We start from the raw sequence: 21,256 nt of genomic DNA on the forward strand, positions 1-21,256 counted from the left end.
TCTGAATATCATATGGAATTCTAATCTTGACCCCATGAGTTTTGCTTCCTTTATTTCTCTAAAGTTGATGGATTAAAAAGGTTGGCTGGCTAGGTCAGAAAATTTGGAAAATTATTTGAGCATTTAAAGGGGTTGAAATCCTGAAGACTCCTAAAGTGAATGCAGTTATAGCAAGAGCCTTTAATAAAGACTTTGTAAAATAATAATAATTTTAAAAAATCATTAAAACTGTAGTTAGTGGATATGGTGGACAGAGATATCGGTCTCTTTTGAGGCCATAGTTCCACCTAGGACATGAATCCAGAAAAAAAATGGGCTCTGCTATATAAACAATTGATGTAGTTGGGTCTTTGATTCCTTATGGAGCCTTGCAGAAGACATGCAGTTTGCAGGGGTGGGACATTGACTTCTTAGTGTATGAAACTGTTGTGGTAAATACCCTTTTAGCATATCGCATCTTACTATTTTCCTGGATCTGATAATCTGCATAGCAATAACAGTGAGCAGTTACGCTACTGGAGTTAGCAAGTCTGGACTAGTTTCTGTTATGACATAGTGCTGCTGTATCAACAGGAGAAGATTAAAAAACCTTTATTGTCTGCAGTTGAGTTTCCCTTTTTTTTTTAAACTGTTCAATTGACAGCCCAGCTAGTTACCATGCAATAGAAGGGAATATAACTCCTTAGTGCCTAAAAGTTAGAGAATTGTTTCTAGAGTTTATTTAGACTTGAATCTTTAGCAGTAGTGGAGTCAGGGGTGGGGGAGGGTGTGGGGAATTATATAACTGTAAAAACAAATATAATTGCAGTGACATTTCATAAGATTATGAACTAGACCAATGGAAAACTACAGATAAAGAATGGCAGGAAATGTACACAAAACCTAATTCTGTGGGAATCACTTTCCACAGCCCTCCCTTTTTGACAGCATGTAAAGGGGCTGGGTCCTCAGTTGGTGTTAGTTATCCCTCAACTGAGTCAAAAGAGCTGCAGTGATTACCAGCTTAGGCTCTGATGCAGCCCAGCTGACTTTCAGCTTGCACTGGTGCATCTGATAATACTTTTGTTGGTGTAGGATATAAACACATGCATGGCAGAAATAGGAAAATGCCACAACTTTTTTTCTGCAAGAATAAAGGCTGGCAAACACCCGCAACCCCCCCCAACAAACAAGCAACCCCCCTGACAACCCTTGAATCTTACGTTACTGGTTTTCTATTAGTATTTATCCATGCAAAGTTTTGCTTACAAGAACATTCCTAGAAAGAGAAGACTAAAATCTTTGCAGAAAGTGCTTGTGTGAGTACTTGTGCATGATTTTGTGTAGTCACTGTGATTTGAGTCATGCAGTGAGCCACAAATCAATACCATATAGGATAGGGGAATGAACATGAATGGTGGGTGATTGATGTAAAACAGCCTCGAGTTGGCTGGCATAAAGCTGTCAATTTACTCATGCTATTAGGAGTTCAAACAATGAATAAGGAGCACACTTCTAAATTCAAAGTCTGGTCAAATGTTTTTCTACAAAAAAATATAGTAAAAGTTTGTCGAAGATTTCTGTTGTCATGAACAATTATTTGCATCAGTTTTCATGCATGTTTCGCAAAATTTATCAGAACCATGACTTTGCAGAAGAGCATACTTAAAAATCTGAATCAAAACAACTTTTGCAAATAGATTTATACTCTACTATCTTTCCCAATGCCGTTGACCACTTTTCAGGAATGGTTTCACTGAATTCAACAGGATCATTTATGCAATAATGAAACTATAGTCTAATGCTGAGAGTTTGGTAAGAAAATGTTTCAAATGCTATAGCTAAACACAGGTGTGCAACATCAGGTTGAGACAAGTGTTGCAGACATAAGGGGGTGTGGATCTGCTGTGATCATTGCATCCTCTATACTTACTACAATTTATAATAAATTCTTTTGGGTCCTGTCCATGCTTTTCACATAAAGCACCTTGTAACAGTAACGTTACAGACTTGCTGCTACTTTGTCATAGGATGTTGCTTCCCAACTTTAAGAATTGACCTTACCTTCTCTAAAGCTGAATCTTAAGGAGCACAGATGTCTGTCTTTACTTAGTCATAAAATATCTGTGCCCAAGAGTGATGTAAAAGTTCTCGGGGGAAAAAAAAAATCTTTCTTACCTGCTTCATTGAGATTCCCTGAATCTCATTTGCTAGCACCTTTTGGCAGCTATGAATAAGAAGCCTAAAAAGAGGGTCATGTTGTACGCAACTGCAGAGGCAAAAATGATTTCACAAGAGACAGCCTGTGAAAAATCAGTCTTTTCTGTACAAGTAGGTGTAAATTTACCAGAAGAAAGGATGTGGGAGACTAAAAAGTCCATAGGCTTCCTATAGTACTACCTAATGCACACAAACTGGCAGTCACATAAAACTTTTACAGTCACGTTGCTGCATTGCTCCAGCGTCTTCAAAGTGTCTGGATCCAGCTCTGCCTACGGTTTTGCAATGCCGTCCTACTTTGTGTGATCTTGCACAAGTATGGCCAACTGCGTAAGATGATACGAATGTTGCCTAGTAACATCGATGCATGAAATAACTATCAGAATATTCTCTACAGGGATTACTTGCTTAAGGCTTACTAGACTCAGGGAACACTTAAAATGCATATTTTAAAAATATGTGACTACATTAATATGCTTTTACCCATTCCTTAACTTCTAATGTGAGGTAACGCTGAGATGCTGATGGTATTGAGATTGGCCTCATTATCTACAATATGCCACTCAGACTGGCTCAGCACTAATAGCCACTATATTATTATCTGTGATAAGGGTAAAATGATGGCCATTTTCAATTTTACCTTTTGTTTGCAAAAGATGTTCAGTCAGTGCTATTGATGTGAATGTTCCACTGCTGTCTTGTAGAATTCGTACAATGCAATAGATGAAAACTTTTTTCTTGTCTTTTGTAATGTTTCAAGTGGCAATTCCTTTGCCTGTTAAATGTATTTCTGAGCATTTGAAACATTGAAAAATGATTCAAGAGTAAAATCCTAAATACAAAACACTTTAGATCATCAGGTTTCTTTTGTCTAGTAAGCCATGATAATCACCATGTACCCCAGGATTATGTCTCAAGAAAATTGTCTTAAACATTTTGCCTTTGCTGAGTTACTAAGACCTGGCAAGTCATGTGTAATTGTGTTAAAATACACTTTGGGTAAAGCTTCTAAGCTGACCATGGTGATCAGTTTAATTTAAAAAAAAGTGCAAACCAACTGAAAACCTCTTACTGGTCTGGTGAAGACACAACTGAGGGTTCAAAAGCTTAAGGGGAAAGTTTGAAAGGCAAGTGATGACTAGACAAGGTCACTGTATCTAAAAAAAAAAAAAAGAAAAAAGAGCACAAATATAACGCTACTCTGTGCCTGGGGATATGCAGTCAGTAACGTTTTCTAATCTAATGCTGTTATCAGGCACTGAATTTGTCCTGTTTGTAGCCATTCCATATCCCACAGGGGGAATTATGGAGGTGGAGTCTCTGAAATAAGCCAGAACTTAGTTTCTATCTTGCTCAAGCAGCTGAATTTACCTCCTGATAAAAAAAACAGTTGCTCTTCAGCTATCTGTTGGGGTTCCTAGTAACTGCTATTAAAAAATATAATGAACTGAATATGGCTTTCTCAGTAAGGCTCTGAAATTTTCTACGTTAGGTACGAATCTGATGCAGTCCGAATAATGAAATATGCTTGGGGTTCATGGTTTTAGCTGAAGTTGGCAGAGTGAAATATCTCACAAAGGAAAAGCAATCTAGGTAGCTCAGACTGAAGCACAGATAGTTGTGGTAAGTGGAAGTCAGCAAATTTAAGCTAGAAATGATAGGTAAACTGTTAATACTGTGGATAAACGAACAATTGCAAAATGTGCCTAGAATGCAGTGGACTTTATGTATTTTGACATTCTTATATCAAGACTGGCTCTCACTCTGAAGTTTTCAAATAGTTGAGGTATTGTCTTTCTCCCCCTTAACAGGGAGTGCGTGGTATTCTTGTGTTGCAATCATGGAACACCGACCCCCTGGAAAACAGTGTGACTATCAGCATTACAGGGGTGGGGGAAGGTGAATCCCTGAAAGATTGAATATTGGATCATGGTATACCAAAGCAGTGTTGTGGCTTGGCTCTGGTAATTTTTGTTTGCTTAAGTTGATGCTAGCCGTGGGAAACTGTGCATTAGTCTTCTCATTCAGCTCGGTGGTTTGTCCCTAGCTACCTAGCCTGTGGCCTCCTGCAGATACAGTTGTCCTGCAGTTTGAAGTATAGGAACTTAGCACAACTTTTGGAGACTGCTTAGTGGTTTTGTGTGACTTATGTGCACACTGGGAATCTTGGCTGCCAGCTGCCAATAGTGGTTTGTAATCAAAACACAGACCAGAGGGGTCAGAGTCCTAAAATGAGGAATGTCATGGCCCGATGTGAGTCCTTGCATGGGGAGGGGGAAGCTGTCTAGGCAAGACAAACTCAGTGCCTGCCTCAGGCTGCGCTGTAGTTGCGTTTAGACACGTGTTATGGAGAGGATGCGGTATGTTATAGTGATAGGTTTTCTTTTTCTGGCTCCAGTGGGAGCAGGCTGAACCTTACCTTCTGATAAGGATGCTGAGCTGACTTTTGGCCTTCTCAGGCAACGTATTCTGACTCTCACCCTCACTCAGACCCTTTGGAGAAGTTCAGCCTGGTAGAACAGGAGATTACGTTTAAGCTACTGGAAGTAAGGATTTTGCCTGCTGTCACTATGTTTTGCCGGCAATGAATAGCAGTCCTGCACAGAGCACAAATCCATTTTTGTCTTGCCTTCTCTGAAACAAGATTACCTTTGTTTCACCCTAGAGTAAAGAACCTGGCCCTTTTAAATACCTGATGGTAACACGGACTGTTTCCCTTACCAGTACTTTCAGCATCTTTAGCCCTGTGTGCCATTTTCCAAATGCCATGCACGTGGATTTATTAGTGTACCAAAGATGATAAATTTACTTGGGGAACTATTTTCAGCCCAGATCACAGTGCTGCTTTTATTTGCTGATGGACCTCTGTATTTCTTTGCCAACATTCCTGCGTGTTTCTGGTTCTAATTTATTTATTTTTCTAATGCTAGTTTCCTCTCATTAATCACTCTAAACCTATACAAAAGTGATTTTCTCATATTACAAGAAACCTCTTACAGGGCATGGACCTTATGTTACTTCCTGAATACATTATAATATCTTAATTAGGCTACATATTAAATAGTAAGTGATCTAATCAAGTATTTTTCTATTTCTGTCTATGGCAAACCAGTGTCTGCAAGTTTAACCCTAGAGACTGATTCTGGCTAATCCTATAGCGCATAAATCATGAGTGACCTCAATGTACGCAGCTTTGTAATACCTCAGTCTCTCAGCCCTGATAGGACTCTTTCCTAGAGGACAATTCAACACCTGGTTATTAGGTGTGAAAAGACAGAAGTATATAAGGTAGATACATTTGTCTCCTTCTTACAGAGCATAAAATGAGCTGGCTAGCTCTGATTTTTGGGAACCTGGTCTGGGACTAAAATAAGATTGGGCATTTTTAGCATTAGGTGACTGAAATACATAAAGCAATCCCTGCAGCAGAAATATGTGTCAGTTATAATTAAGCGTCATCTATAGGTGTGTGGGGGAAGAGGACTGAAGTGGGTGATTTAAGAGCAAGTTCCTCCCACGCTGCATCACCTAGTGAGAACGGGGGTGAGCCTTGCTGCACTGCAGTGGTTTTTACATCTCTTCTGTTTCTGAGGACCCAAAAAGTGGTCAGGAAATGAGTAAGCACCTAAAAGGAGGGGGATTATAGGGAAAGAATCTAAGGGGTACTTGTCCCACTTGCTAAACCTGTGTCAGTCTGTAAGGTTTGGGACAACTGTGTGTTGGGAGGATGGTCACTGGAATTTCAGGAACCAGCCCTTATTGAAGAGGAAAGTGATTTCTTATGCCAAATTGCATTTTCTGGTTATTACTCATTCATCCCTGTTTGAGGTTCATGCAAGCAATTTTGGGGAGTAAAACTACATTACTTTTAAAATGCATCTTCTTATACTGGAAAAGCAGGTATTTTGGAAGAGGGAAGGATCAATCTCATTCCCTGCACAAAGCCTTCAGCACTGCTTTGGGTTGTACCTGCTGAAGTCTGTGCACAGCTATTGTGTATGCTCAGTACAGCTTTCAGGAGCAGAGAATAAACACTTCCAGCAAATTTACTCAGGAGGAGCCTGTCTGCCAAGTGGAGCCACCTCCCTCCTTGGTTGTGTTTATGAAAACGTTGTTTAAATGGGGAAAACAAGAGAAGAACAAACAGATTCCTCGACCCACCCAGCACTTCTGTCTGCAGCACAGCCACTCCTGCTGTGTGGGATCTGTCACATGATGGGGAGATGCTTCTGGGAGCTGTTATTTTAAAATATTGGCAGCACATCATCGGGTGGGACTGCTCTGTCTCATATCTTCTTACATTCTCCTACTAGCTACTTTTCCTGTTTTATACATCTTCTTGCTCTGGTTGTCTACAGTCATCAGCTATAACAACATAATACTTGTTTGTCCTCTGTGTGACTTTTTTCATATGCTTTGAATGAGGGTTGTTCTGTGGATGATGTCCCAAAGACCAGTCACCAAATCTGACACTTGTGAGTCTCTGGAACCCCAGTGAGGAAACAGTCATCTCCAAATGGCATGGATGGCTTTTGACACTGTATTAATGCACCTGTGTGGGCCAGAGGCTGTCTGTGCCCAGATGCATAAAGAGGCAGTGTTATTCCAAACGCAGATCATCTGTGCAAGGTGTGGTAAATGTTATTGTGTGTCCTTGCTTCCTGGTACAGCAGTGTAGCCAGAACTTCAGTCTGACTGCAGGTTCCTGCTGTGCATTTTACAGCAGCTTGCACTTAACTCTGAGCCTGGCTCCAGGAGGTTCTGCCTTAAAATATCCTGTTCCATTCACTAGACAGCAACCTCCTTCCCTTTTATTGTTTGGGACAGTGGTTGTGCATAGGGAGAGGGAATGTCAGAGAAGTGATAAAGAATATGTAAGCCCTCACGTTGTGTTTTTTCACTGTCTTGCTGTTTTGAATAGTAGCTAATGATACTGGCAAAGCTTCTTGCTGTTGTACGGGGTCGTTCCATTCCAGTGAGGGGGACCCTTTGCTTCTTGCTGGGTGTTCAGAAACAATGGACCAGTCACAAAAGGATTTTGCTTTAGTAGTTGTTTCTGTTGGCTGGCCTGCTCCTGATAACATCTCCTCCTGCTGTGTACAAAGAGTGCTTGAGAAGGGCTTTAATATCTTGCATGGACAAGGTTTTGTTTTAAAGGGTGTAGTAGTTTATTTTTGGAAGGAAATGAGGAGCAGCCACTTAGCATTGAACTCTCCTATCCTGTTTATCACCTCCACGCCCAGCCCTTCTCCCAAAATGGGTTTTCAAGATGCAGCACTGTGCTTAACTAGAAGATAAGATTTGGCAGTCACTTTTTTGCTTTTGGCAAAGTATTGGTTGGCACGGGAGTTTGAAAATGGAAATTGCTTGAGGATAAACTAGTCAGGCTAATTCACACCTAGAATAATATCAGACACTAGTGGAGTTCCTTTACAAGTGAATTTGTTCTTTTTTCCCCATGTGTTTGCCTTAAATCTGCTGGAGTGTGACTGCCATAGCCACCATGGAAAGGCTGATTAAGTCAAAGAAGGGCTAACCCACACCTTAGCTGAAAAAACTTTTTAAAAAGTCGAATTCTTGAATTTTCTTGTCTTATGTATCTTGTCCTGTCTAGTGTTTTGCTTGTGCTCTTGGCAGAATCCTGCACAGGGCTTTTTCTGCATTGCAGGGAATGTAAGAGAAGAAAGTGGAGGGAAAATTACTCCTTAAGAGAGCTGTCTGAGCTAGATGGATGGATACCAGCAACCCTAATTTGTAGAGTCTTGGAGTTCTGAATAATCTAATTTATCTGTCTGAGAAGTATAATTTTGCTAGACTTCCAGTTGTGTGCTCCAGGAGCATGACTAAAATGCTGCACCAGGAACTCTGGTGTGCCTAAATGCATCGCTTGTATAGTTTCTTGAATGAATGCTGATAAGCAAAGCTGTAACAGCCCAGGTGCTTAGATCTGTTGAGTTTACTGAGACTTAAGCCCCTTCTTCTCAAGTGCCCTTCTTGAACTGGTGTCTGACTACGCCAGTACTTCCTAAGCAGTTGGATCCAGGTCAAGAGAACTAAGAAAACTCAAATTGAGCAAAGCCCCACAACCTGCCTTGGTTAAGGGCAGGTGTTGAATATTCATATTGGAGTGATGGGCAGGAGTTAAGGAGTACAGAAGACTGCAGTGTGTTCCCTATTGCTGTAAAAGCATCTTTAAAAACATTACCAAAATCCCCTGCCTATCACTTTGACTAATTAATAGAAATAGGGCAAGCCTTTTTGTTTTGAGTGTCATCAGCCTAAGGTAACAGGGCTCCTCTTTGTACAGGCATATCTACAAATGAGGGTTTGAAATGGGTCTTCCAATTTTAGAAAAAATTCATGAGTTTTAATCATGTTCTGCTTCCCTTCTACAGAAGACCTTGGCATATGCATTTGAAATGGTAGTCACGCATAGAGCTCTGTGCCAGCCACTGTAACAGTGAACAGATGTTATCTAGCAAGGTTCTGAATTAATTGGAAACACCAGCTCCCTGAAAGACTTGCATCCTACAGGACTGTTTTCTCAAATGTAATTAAGTGCTGAATGCAGATGGAAATAGGGTTGGGGACAAGACTAGGGGTGCAGAGAACACAGTAGTTTCCCAGTTTTGTGGCAAACTGTGTTAAACTTGTCCCAGCAAAATTTGTCAGTTTGTACCTTGCTCTGAAAGTTATATGAATGGTTGCTGACCCGTCATTCCAGAAGCTGGGAGCAGAGGAATTGTTGCTGTCCAGGCCTTGCTAGCTCCCAGCTGCATTTCCTATAGCAGGAGCTGAGGAAGGAACAGCTGCAATTGTCTTGTGCTACAAAAGGATTCCCTCTCACAGGAGAAATCCCCTGCTGAGTGAATTCACTAGGTTTTAAGCCTGCTTAGTGCAGAGTGTCAGTCATAGGGCAGCTGTAACAGCTACAGAATTGGGTCTTTCAAAGATAAAACTAGATATAGAACAGCTAATTTCTGAGAAGTGGTGTTAGGCTACCTTTTCTGATGTTCCCCCCTCATGGATTTCAGTGCATAGTTCTTGTGCGTCCTGTTAGGCACTATGTATGCAGCTTGCAGTTCTCTCTAGTTAGCACAGTTAATCCATAACAGTGAGGTTTCTGGGCCTTGTAAGCAGTACCATCTCTGACAGTAATGCTGTACTGTCCCCCAGAAAGGATTTATCCTCCTGAGTACCAAGTACCGTATGAAACAATAACCTCTTACTGAAACTGTTCATCTAACTGTAAACAGTCTCTTTCAATAACTTAATGTATTGCCTTTGCCGTCTCTAGATCCTGTGTGACCATCTTACTCGTAACAGTGACATAAGTAGCTATTCACGTGCACTACATAGGTATTTCACCTTAGTCTCTCCTTCCATCAATCCCAGTGATCTCTTCTTTATTAAAAATAAATAATATTGACTGGGTCTGTTTCAGAAAGAATTAGAGAGGTTAGTGGCAGAAACTAAATGCAGAAGCAGTTGCTGTTTCTTCAAGAGGTCAATTTGGCTTCTTAGAAGTGAGAAGCTTTTAGCAGTGCCCCTACATCCTTGCTCTTTGGGTACAGATCTTTGGGCTTAGAAATGTTTATTAGAGGCTTGATACTAGGTTAACAACAACTGTAAGGTAAATAGAATATTTATGCGTATTGGAAAACGTTTTAACAAGTGCGCAGATTCTAGAAGACTGGTCAGAGCAACTGAAACGGGTTGTGCTAAGTGTTGCAATTTTATTGTGTGTTTTGAACAACCAACATTTTAATGAGTGTTTGAATACAGATCATGTGGCTAAAAATTATCACTGAATTTCCATTCCTTTTAATAAAATAAAATACTGTGGCATCTGTCCTAGCCAATACTGCAGTAGTTCCTTTTCCTGCTGGAGGTTGTCTTGTTCCTTGAACAGTATTTTCTTAAGCGTAGAAAATTCCTTCATGTTTCCTGATAGTTTGCTTGGAAAGCAGTAGTAAAACCTCAGTGCAAGCCACATAATTATTGTGGTAGTAAACTGCAACATGATGCCCACATATTTTCTGGTATTTAATTCCTATAAGCTTTTGTTATGAAACGCTTTGTAATGCACATCAACACATGCTAGATCAGAGGTTTCCAAACAGATTTTTGCTGTGACAGCACATGTGGCTACAGAAAGTGCACAGGGGATGGAGTCCTGATGACAGCACTAGTAGTTACTTGAAACTGTGCTGGCCTTGCACAATGTTTCTGGTGGCTTCATTTGAGAGATGCTGTGCCAGGCCTGGTCCAACTTGAAAGTCTTTAGGACAGTAATTTTCATCCCATCTTTTGTCCTGTGAACTATGGAAGAGAAATGAGCATGGGGCAAAGGGACTTGCCTAAAACCAGACTGCAAGCCAGTGACAACAGGGGAATACAATACACGATGGTGGGAGGACTGCAGTGAATCACCTTTACTGCTAGCTTATCTGTAAGATCCTTCATGACTGGGAGGGAGCAGATGGGATTGCTACAAAAACACTGACTGCCCCATTACCCAAGCCAGACAGCTTAAACAGGATGAGGCAACGTTTGGCTAACGCTGCTGCAGAAGCACACAGGAACAGTATAGGCAAGCTCCCAGCACACCCATTTCAAAGAAAGGCAGGTATTGTTGCTGAAGGCTTTGTTTGGGCTGTATCTGTGCTAGCAAAATAGAAAGCCATGTTTCTCTCTCAAAATAGCCCAGCCAGGATGCCAGGTGTTCTTATCACCATAGTATCTAACATTATTTTGATATCAGTGTTGCTAAAGGCAACACAGGAAAGATTGCCCGTGGTTTGAACTCTTATCATTATTGAGCAGATGCAGGGTCATCTTTGCTGGGGAAAGCCATTCTCTGCAGCCTCCTGGGACACGCTGCAATAGGAAGAGATTTGGTCTCTGGAATTCCCATAAAAGACACTTGGCTGACACCTCTTCGTCAATGCTAGCAGTCTCACGCTGCAGTGATTTACTGCTTTCAAAGCCTCAGATGATTTTAAGCTGAGATTGGATATGCTCATTGGCAAAATTATATAAAATGTAGTGGCAAAGTTCATGCCATCTATGCTATGAATTTCATTACTGCTGAAGTTGCTTATGTGTGGACAGATTCCTAGAGGATCTATAAATAGCACAGCTTTCAATGGGATAGAGCTGATTTACACTCCCTAAGGATTTGGTTCTTTTTGTCTGGAAGATACTGGTCTACGATGTTTCTGTCAGAGAGGAGGTCTCTCTCTGTGGCAGCTGTGTTGGCTGGAGCACTAGAAGGTAAGCAGTCACCTAACAGGCCCTTGAGTAGTACAAGAAGCATTCACTAAGAGGAAAACCCTGAATTTGCCAGACCAGTACTGTCCACTGAGATGCGCTCTGACCTTCACCATGCAGCCTCCCCTCCAGAACTGAGGCTGCAGCATCAGCATCACACCAGTGATGCACTGACTTGGCGGACAAGTTTCTTTCCTCTGCAGGTTCTGAAACAGATTGCTAGAGTTCATTCAAGTACTACTGCTCTCATTCAGGTTGTGAAATTCACAGAAACTTGTAACAAATGCAAGTTTGCAAAGTGTATTTTCTTCCTCCATAACCAGCAGTTGGAGAACAAGTTTTCTTGTTAGGTGCTGTACTAAGTGTGGATCAGCACAAAGCAAACAGATTGGTGCTTGATCTGCTCTTCATCGCAATTACTTCTAAAGGAAGTTTGTCGTTAATGTGAGAAGCTGTGTGTGAGATATGACAGCTAAAAACAATTGCTCTTTCATCTGTACAGTCCAGTCTTTAGGTGGTGTTTGGAATATAAAAGCATGTGCGTAACAACCCCCTTCCCCTGAAACAAGACTTTATTTTAGGTATTTATCTTTTCCACTCCTATTGTATTTGAGAGACTTACAGTCTTTATGTAGCAATTATCTGAGTAAAAACAAGGTGTGCATCTGGGAGATAGGTGTGTGCGGTAATAGGTTACTGGATGACTTTGCCTTTCATATATAACTTCAACATGAATTTCAAACATGAGTAGATGAAAATAGGTTAGCACTGGAGCTTTCTAGCTTTTTCTCAGCACTCGCCATAAATCAAGAGATGGTTTTGTGAGAGATACACTCTGCTTTGTGATCAAATGGCATTTCTGCAGAAACTTCAATATTCTCCTTATGCTACAGTTTTGTGTGATGTGACATGAAGGCTGTGACAAAGGAGACCCTGCACTCTGGCACCACCAGCCAGGGCTCTTGATGTTGCCTTCAGCAAAATGCTAACAGAAGTTATTTCCTGAAGTACGTTTTAGCAGGTGCCTTGAAACAGAAGAATCTGTGAACACAGTACTGTATGAGATTGAGCTCCATCCATAGAGGGGAGAGGGGAAGAAAAAAAAGTGTCCCCTCAAGCATTACAAAGGAGGAATAAATCTCAATCAGCGCTATGCAGAGGCAGAAGTCGAGTCAGGGAAGAGCCTTTTCTGTTGCCACCCAAAAGGCAGTGGCAGATCAGTTTCATTTCCCCATTCCATGTTAGCTGTGCTGAACCCATCCTTGGTTTGTTTTAAGTCTATTTAGTTATATAATCAGGGAGACCAAAAATATTGCTGAGCCTCCAACTAAGTAATTCCTCTTTGTCAGAGAAACTAAATAAATAAATGACAGAAATTGCTGAAGATGGCTCCGCTGATGTTAGAGTTGGGGGGGGAAAAAAAAGCCAACATTTGAATGAATCCTCACCCCTGATATGTTTAAAATTAAATCCATATAACTTAAAAGCTCTTTTCAAAAATGCTGCATACTGCAGACACTCAGCACTTGTGAGGATAAAAATACAGGCCCAAGAAAATTCAAATTGGGCACCTGCAATCAGCAATCACTTAAAACAATTTTTACTCTATTTGCTGCTATCCTCTCTAGTCTTACGCTTTTCCTTACATAGTACAGCTCTGTTCTTAAGTTCCATGCTACTGCATTCCTCATGTCATGTAAAAAAAGCTACAGGACATGTTTCTACCTCACCACATTTAATTTATTTGACATTTATGTCACTGAGATACTTGATTTGTGCATTCAGAGTGTCAGCTTTAAATAAACATCTCTCATTTTCATACTTTGTAGAAAGCTGTGCTATAAAAGACCTCACTCAGCAACACTGATTTTTAGAAACTACAGCCATTGAATTATCCTGATACACAGTTGTTGAAAAAGCCTACTGTGCGTAATGCTTTTTGCAAAATAAAACTATAATCACATTTGGTTACAGTTTACACCCTGCCTGCATATGCTGACCTGCAGCTCAGTCTAACCAGAGCCTGCATGTTTTGAGGTTCATGATGAGAGGTCAGGAGGTACTTGTTGCAGCTCTGCTACTTACTGACTGGCTTTGAACAAGTTTCACCTGTCTCTTCAAAGGCTTCCTCATTTGTCAATAAGAATAATTAATGGAATCTTACCTCATCCGTGATTACAAGAAAACATTTGAAAGTTGAAATGCTGTAGAGGCTCTAAGTTTCGAGGTGCAGAACTAAGTAGCCCTGCATTTATATTTCGATAACAGGGATATACAGCATTGGCAACTTCTGAAAGAGAGAGATCTGATAACAGAACATAAAAATAAGCCTACATGTGATAGATCACTCGCTTCTTGTGCGCTTGACCCTGCACTGTGTGAAACTTATTGCCGTCTCCCTCTAAAGCAAAAAGACCTCTCTATTGATGTAAAAAAGAAAAACCTCTTGGCAAGTGGCAAAGCCATCCCTCTGTGCCGAGTGCTTCACAGGTGCCTTGATGTAATTGCAAGAGTCCGTAGAAATGTGTCAGAAATGCGAATGCAACTATATTGCATAGATCTCATTTTTACTGAAATAATAATCATGTGGAGCAGAGAGCAAGACTATTTAATTTAGGAGAGTTTGCAGGTAGATACAAAATTGTTTCTGTTGGAATAAAGGAAGTGCTGTTATGTAGAGAAGCACCATGAAAAAGCCAATCTAAGGAGACTAGGCAGTGGAAGAAAGCAAACATGCCTTTTGGTGTAGGAGGGAATAGGAAAAAAGAAAGATGAAAGAAAAGAGTCAGAACATGTCATTTATATAAAAGCAATTAAGACGCTATCCATTATTTGGCAATTATATGGTTGTTTCTACTATAGGGAAGAAAAAGCAAGCATTCACTGCTTGCACTTTTCTCTTGGGATTCTTGAGGTCTGATGAAAACTATGAGTACTGAGAAATAGGGGCAGGGAAGATAGATGGACTTACACTTTCAGGCCCCAGGGACCTACAGGATCTTCCCTCACTGGAACAGGAGGGAGCAAATAATGTACGTGCCCCCAGGTTCCAAAAATCTTGTGGTTATTCTGATTACTGCACAAGTGCTGACTACACAGGGTCCCCACAGAACCTCAGTATTCCCTGATTTCCACCCCAATGAAGTCCCTTAATCAATGTTTCCCTTGTAGCAGCAGTTCAAGTAGTAAGGAAAGAAAGGTAATATGACACAGGAAAACAAGACATTCTGTCAAACAGAAATGGCAACAGGTTCTCTTAAACAGGTAAACCAAGATTGCGGCTTGCAGGGCTTTGAAGGAAAACATCCATTCCACCTGGCTTCTAGTCTCTTAAAGATTTTCCTTAACAGTGTTCCAGTGCTACACTAGACATGGTTATTTCTGTACTGGGCCATTGGTTCACGCTGTGAAGTTTGGTATAGAAGATGAGGCCAAGGCACATGTTTCAGACTTTGATAAGAAAATGCTGATGCTGGGAGACTTCAGTTATACCATGGCATGTTCACAAACACTGTTAAATAGCATAGCATTCAGCTGACAGCACTTTTGGGTATGTTAAACTTAACGAGTTGACAAAGAGGAGAATACACACCAGAACTCCAATCAGTGTTGTCAAAGTTGACCAAAACCGCATTAACTGTCCCAGCATCTTTGCACGCTCCAGCCATGTAATTTTCATGCCTTTACAGAAATAGCATCATTCATGGGAAAGAGGAGACTGAATAATTTTGATTTGCTTTCAGGCCACTGATATATCATTTGGGATAATAATTTGGATGCAGAGAAAGACAAACTTACTGAGCCAGAAGGTAGAGTACATTTAGCATTCAAATTCAAGAGAGTTACAAATTATCTTCATACACAATTATTTTGTTAGTGGATAATTCCATTTTATTTAAATTTCCATTGGATAATAACCGTAGTGTATAAATATGGTGATGTACAGAGAATTTGGTTTAAAAATATGCATTTTAGGAGATAAAGCATCGATACTTTCAAAATGAATCATAATTTTCTGATTTACTGATGAGTATTAACAGACTAGGAGAGAGCAGAAATATGAATTATTAGTGTAGTCTTATCTGTTGTTAGAAACATTAATTAGGACATAAATGATACTGTCATCGTGCTGCATAACACCTCCCACTACATGTAGTTCTGCTAGTGACGGCCCCACCTTTTCATGGTGTAGCAGCTTTGGATAAACACATGCTCCACAGCTATGTCCTGACCTCTTCATGAAGTAACAGAACTGGTTTGCCAAGACTCTTCAAGCTGGTTTAGATGGCTTTAGTTTCCTCTTCTCTGTCAGGGATAGACCAAGAAAGTGGCATTTGAATATTGTAAGCTTTCAGCAAGATTTGGATCAGGATTTTGTAGACCTTATGAACTGTGACTTTAGCTGCTCTTTGGTCCCAGTGAGAGAAACTTACTCTCAAATGATTCCTGTATTTTGTAGTCTACAATTGGAAAAAGTATTAGCCACATCAAAACACCTATTTGACACAAACTCAAAGTAGCTGAGGGAGGGGCAATAGTAGCTAACATTTAGATTTACTCATGGATACATAGATTGCATTAGAAGTTTTGGCCTTGTTCCAGCTTGTGTATGAACCTTGCACAGCATTTGTGAAGTGCTCAGCATCAGTTTGGACACACCAAGTGGAACAGGGACCTCCTGCGTTCCCCCGCCTTCCTGCTCTGTCCCCTGAATATGTGAGAGCAGCCTGGGGTTCAGCACCCTCCCGGGGAGCTCCTGCTTCCTCCCACTTGCAACAGACCAATACAACGATCTATAACTCATCTCATGCGTTAAAAGTGCTGAAGTTAGGGTTGGTCATTAAGTAACAACACTAGATACCTGTTAGTGGAAGAGTCCTTCTTACCAACTCACTAATGGTTAGGCACTCTTTCTCTTCTTTGGTTGAATTTGTTGTTTGTGTTGGATTTTTTTTTTTAGATAACGGTGTGCAGTGTATATATTTCAAGCACAGTGAGCTTGTTTGAAGTTTCTCTTTGAACTGTAACACTCGGTCTCTGAACAGTCACTTTCTGAAGTCAGCTACATGCCCAGAAGCAGAATCTTTGCCTTACAAAGACAGAGCTGGTTCTGTAGATTAGCTTAATACTGAGACAAGTTAATGAGCCAGTGAGCGGCTCCTAAAACTGTAATGGTTTTTGCTTGGATACTTGCCCTCAATATACATGGCACTAAGGAAGATGTGGAATTTCTCTTTGCCTTCATAGAAATCTAAGGAAATCAATGAATAGGTTTTGGTTTTTTCCTCCTCTTTCTCCGCTGATATATAGAGAAATTGAGTAATGGTTTGCTAGATCTTCAATAATACTTGAATGGTCTTTGCAAGTGCTCCCTCCTCTTGCTCCTTTCCAGATGCAAATGAAATGAATTGTCTCTGCAGTACCTAAATAGGCTGGGATCCAGGCTTGCAAATTTGTCTTAGAATGATGCCTATTGGGAACATCAGATTTAGGCTCCTCAGACAGTAGGTCCTTGGGAACAAACTTTTTCAATTAACAGCTCCTGGCAAGAACAAATTTGATACAGAAGTAAAGTAAGTAGTCTGAACATGTCCATGTCTCACCCAAGACTGTATTATTCTCTATAGTTATATTACTAGTAAGTTAAATGGCATATTCAAAGATTTGTGTGAGGGTCAGAGAAGGTAAATCCACTGGGAATGATGGAGTGTTTCTGTCAAAGACTTAGGAAGCAGACATCACCAGAAGCTTGTCTGTTTTTTCTCAACTGTATTAGTTAATTTAGGAAGAGATATTACCTTTGCCTACAAAACTTGCCCCAAAGGATTTTACAAGTAACATAACTGCTAGCTAGGATTCAGTAAGAAGTACCCAAACATGATATTAGTGAAAGATACTACCAGTTTAAGCAGAGATACAAAGTATTAAATTCTGTTGTCAGACTGATTTTCTGTGCACCTTATTTCTTAACAATATACTAATATACTCGGCCTTTCACCACTCTTCCAGTGAAAGTTCTTACTATTTTCAGAACGTGGGTGTTCATTATTTCTCCAAGTGGAAAAAACCCAATGAGCTTGTTAAGGTAGTATATGCTGGACACTTAAAACCAAACCAAAAATCATGTTTCATTAGAAAAAATACCAGCTTTGGTACTTATAACAAAGACAAAGGAGCAGTTTCTTTTTCATTGCTAAGATTTCGTCCACTATTTAATGCAATACCTGATTTCCCGCGCCTCTGCTTTATTCCACTAATATTTATCTCTTTATTTGTCTGCATTTTTCCACTCAGGCACCTTCTCTTGTAAATGGGAGGAAGTCCTCTGCCAAACTTCAACTACTCCCCTAGCTGTCCTCCAAAAGCCTCTTCAAGGCCTGTCTTTGCTGCACTGCCTACAAATCACTGTCACCTGGCAGTCTTGAAGCTGGAGGCCATCTGTGACCATGGTGACTGCTGATTTATGTGAGCACACCCACCTTCATTATTATTCATGCCACCTTCTTTCACACATTTTTCCCTTAGTCACTCAATTTCTTGTCTTGGGAACATGGAATGCAAAGAGTCTGGGGTGGGAACTGCCTAAAATAATGAATATAAGGTGCAAAATAGGTGTAGAGCTTTGTGAAAAATATGTTGAGAAATAATAATATGTTTGGAGTGCATATTTGTCAAAACAAGATTCTATCAAATATAATTACAGAGGAGGACATATCTACCAAAATATGTAGGACAGAATCACCGATCCAGCCAAAAACTGGAAGGACTTTGGTGACTTAAATCAGTCTCAAACTTCAAAGCTAGACAAGCCTCCATCTAACTCAGGGTAACCTTGAAGCTTTTCTGAATTTTCTTGTCTTTCACAGCTCTCAGGGTGCACCAGAGCTTTGACAGTTTTGGGACATATCCTCTCCCATATGGCTAAATGCCCAGCACTGGTGGCTGAGAACGGGGTATGGTGTGACAGAGATTTTTCTGGTAGATCTGCCCCATGTGGGGCTCCTCTGTCCCAGAGACTTCTCAAGGGACACATTAGGGAAGCTTTATGGCTGCCATGTGTCTCTGGAAAGGGGCCAAACATTTACCCTTTTATAAAACTATATTAGGGCAAGATAGGAAAATATCTAAGTGGGAAGCACAGAAATCTGTGTAAAGAAAACTTGTTATTTAAATCAGAAAATACATTGTTTGGGAAGACCTGTGTCTACTAAGCATAAAATTAATTTAGTGGTAGTTCAAACATTTTAGAGGAACTTGCTATATTTAACAATAGGGGTCCAATCCTGCCATCACTGAAACAATAGTAGTGCTCACATAGTTAGGACAGAATTCCCAAGCTGTTAAGTGAAGATTATTTCTTTTTCATAGCCATAGATGATACATAATCTCTACATTGCTCCTATCCTGCCTTTCTACATTTTCACATGCCATAGCAGCAATCCGAGATCACTTTGTAGAAAGCCGGCTTATTTATGCACAGAGCTGTGCTGCAGAATCAGCCTAGCCTTTTTGATTTATTTTCCAAAGTGCTTCTGTATGGTTTCTGTCTTGATTTTCTTTTCAACGTGATTTAGTGCAAATCTCTGGGGATGCCTTGTGCATTATATGAAACTGGTATTATTGTTGTCGGAGCATACTCAAGTAAAGAGCTTCTGTTTGTAGAACTGTTTTATGTTACATGCATTAATAATGTCAAACTTCTGAAGGAAAATCTCCTGGAACAATCTAAAGCTGTCTTTGCAGAGCAATCTCTTCAATCTTCCCTGTAGTCTTAATTTTTCTCCATTCCTTGCTTCCCCTGATGAACTGTTTTTGGTTTGAGACTTGGCTGATTAATAGCTTCGTGTCAGCGCTCTAATTTGAGCCCGATTTGCTAGCAAGGTGCTGAGCACATTTGGTGAGTCAGTGGGAGTGGCTGGTATTCAGCACTTTTGCAAACCAGGACGCTTACTTCAATGCCTCAGTATGGGTTCAGGAGCCTGACTTAGGCTCCTATTTTTATAAACCAGAGTCATGACATCCAAATGTATTAACTGATGTGTTCTTTGAATAATTGCAGCTAGTATTTTTAAAGAAGATGAAGTCACTTAGCCAATTTTTAATGGGATTTGGGTGTCCACCACCCTGAGCTTCTCTGAAAATCCTGTCCTGTCCCTTTTGTTCAGCGTAACTCTGGGCCAGGAGGAATTTCTTTCTTCTATCTATCAGCTTTGCTGAACATGTGGTTCTTCTGTTCGCTTGAAACTGCCATGCCAGTATAATTGGGTCGTGATGAATGCCTTATAATGTGGGGACAGTCAAGATGCATAGATTACTGTAACTCTGATTTCAGTACATGAGTGTACCGAATGTGTTTGGGGCTGTAAAGGGCGAACAAGGAGGTAACAATAAGAGTCCCCATGTTAAGCATTTCTCCAAAAGGTTCTGTGAATCTTTGGTCCTACTGAATCTCTCTTGTTGCATAAATTGACCCAATGAACATGTCAGATCCTGCAAAACTTAGCAAGCTTTTGCAGGTGGTGTCTGAAGTGAGCTGCAAAACAAGACAGCCTTTGATAGGTGTATGAATTTGTGTAAGTGTATGAGGAATTGCTCACATAAATCCCTGTGCTGCCACGGTGATTTATTACATGTGCAAACCTCAGAACATCAAAATGGAACTGTAGCTGTGCAGGCTAACAGCTGGACCTGGAATGAATTAATACAGTATCATAATTCACTAAAGGAGCTCTGCTCTTGTCACAGAACCAGAGAGCAGTGTATGAGTGTTTTATCACCCTAGCAGTGACCTAAGACTATATAAACAAATATGTAGTATATACTGCTGTTCTATCCATTGTCCTATACATTAAGACGTTATTTCTGTGGCATCATACTCAGTTTTAACTAATAAATGCAATCCAGGTGTTACTTGGATGAGAGATCATAGAATCATAGAATAGTTTGGGTTGGAAGGGACCTCTAAAGGTCATCTAGTCCCACCCCCCTGCCGTGGGCAGGGACATCTTCAACTAGATCAGGTTGCTCAGAGCCCTGTCCAACCTGACCTGGAATGTTTCCAGGGATGGGGCATCCACCACCTCTCTGGGCAACCTGGGCCAGTGTTTCACCACCCTCAGCGTAAAAAATTTCTTCCTTACATCTAGTCTAAATCTACCCCCCTTTAGTTTAAAGCCATTCCCCCTTGTCCTGTCGCAACAGGCCCTGCTAAATATCTGGTAGTACTAATTCACGCTTTAACGGGATAATTCTTTCAAAAATAATGTATATGAGTTTTTAAAATTAACCCTCCAGACCTCTGCACAATGGACAAGTCAGTAAATAAATACAACTGTTTCCACTGGGCTTCAGCTTCTGACAGTGCTTTTTGCCCTGTCACCCAGAGCTTCCCACTTTTTTTCTCTGTCACTCAGACCTCTGCCCTGTCAAATTAGACCAAACCTTCCCTGTGCCCCAGAAGCCAATGTGCGTCTGTTCTGCCGATAACTAGGGAGACTAATGGGTCTCAGCCTGGGGAGTCTCTTTTCTAACAATACTCTGTTCCACGTTTATACCTGGGCACTGCCCTCCTGAGCTATTTCAGTCAGTATGAAAGCAATGTCACACAGAGAACGAGGTAGTACTCAAACTAATGAAAATATGCCCCCCATGCAGCACTGTTCTCCATTAGTTACAATTTCAGTGGTCTTTCACTAGAGTGATTGCAATCTATCCTGGCTGAGAGGCAATGAATAATCATAGAATCATAGAATCATTAAGGTTGGAAAAGACCTTTAAGATCATC

General features: G+C 40.6%; 1 long non-coding RNA gene across 1 annotated transcript in view; it reads left to right on the plus strand.

Moving 5' to 3' along the window:
• LOC143160638 (uncharacterized) overlaps positions 1–21,256 on the plus strand; it is a 60,305-nt gene that overhangs the window by 26,608 nt on the left and 12,441 nt on the right. The window contains exon 5 of the long non-coding RNA XR_012995425.1: positions 17,767–17,937. This is a non-coding gene — a long non-coding RNA (uncharacterized LOC143160638). The remainder of the gene's footprint in view (positions 1–17,766; positions 17,938–21,256) is intronic.

The sequence above is a fragment of the Aptenodytes patagonicus genome, chromosome 5 (genome assembly GCF_965638725.1).
Source record: "Aptenodytes patagonicus chromosome 5, bAptPat1.pri.cur, whole genome shotgun sequence".
In the NCBI taxonomy this organism is placed as follows: Eukaryota; Metazoa; Chordata; class Aves; order Sphenisciformes; family Spheniscidae; genus Aptenodytes; species Aptenodytes patagonicus.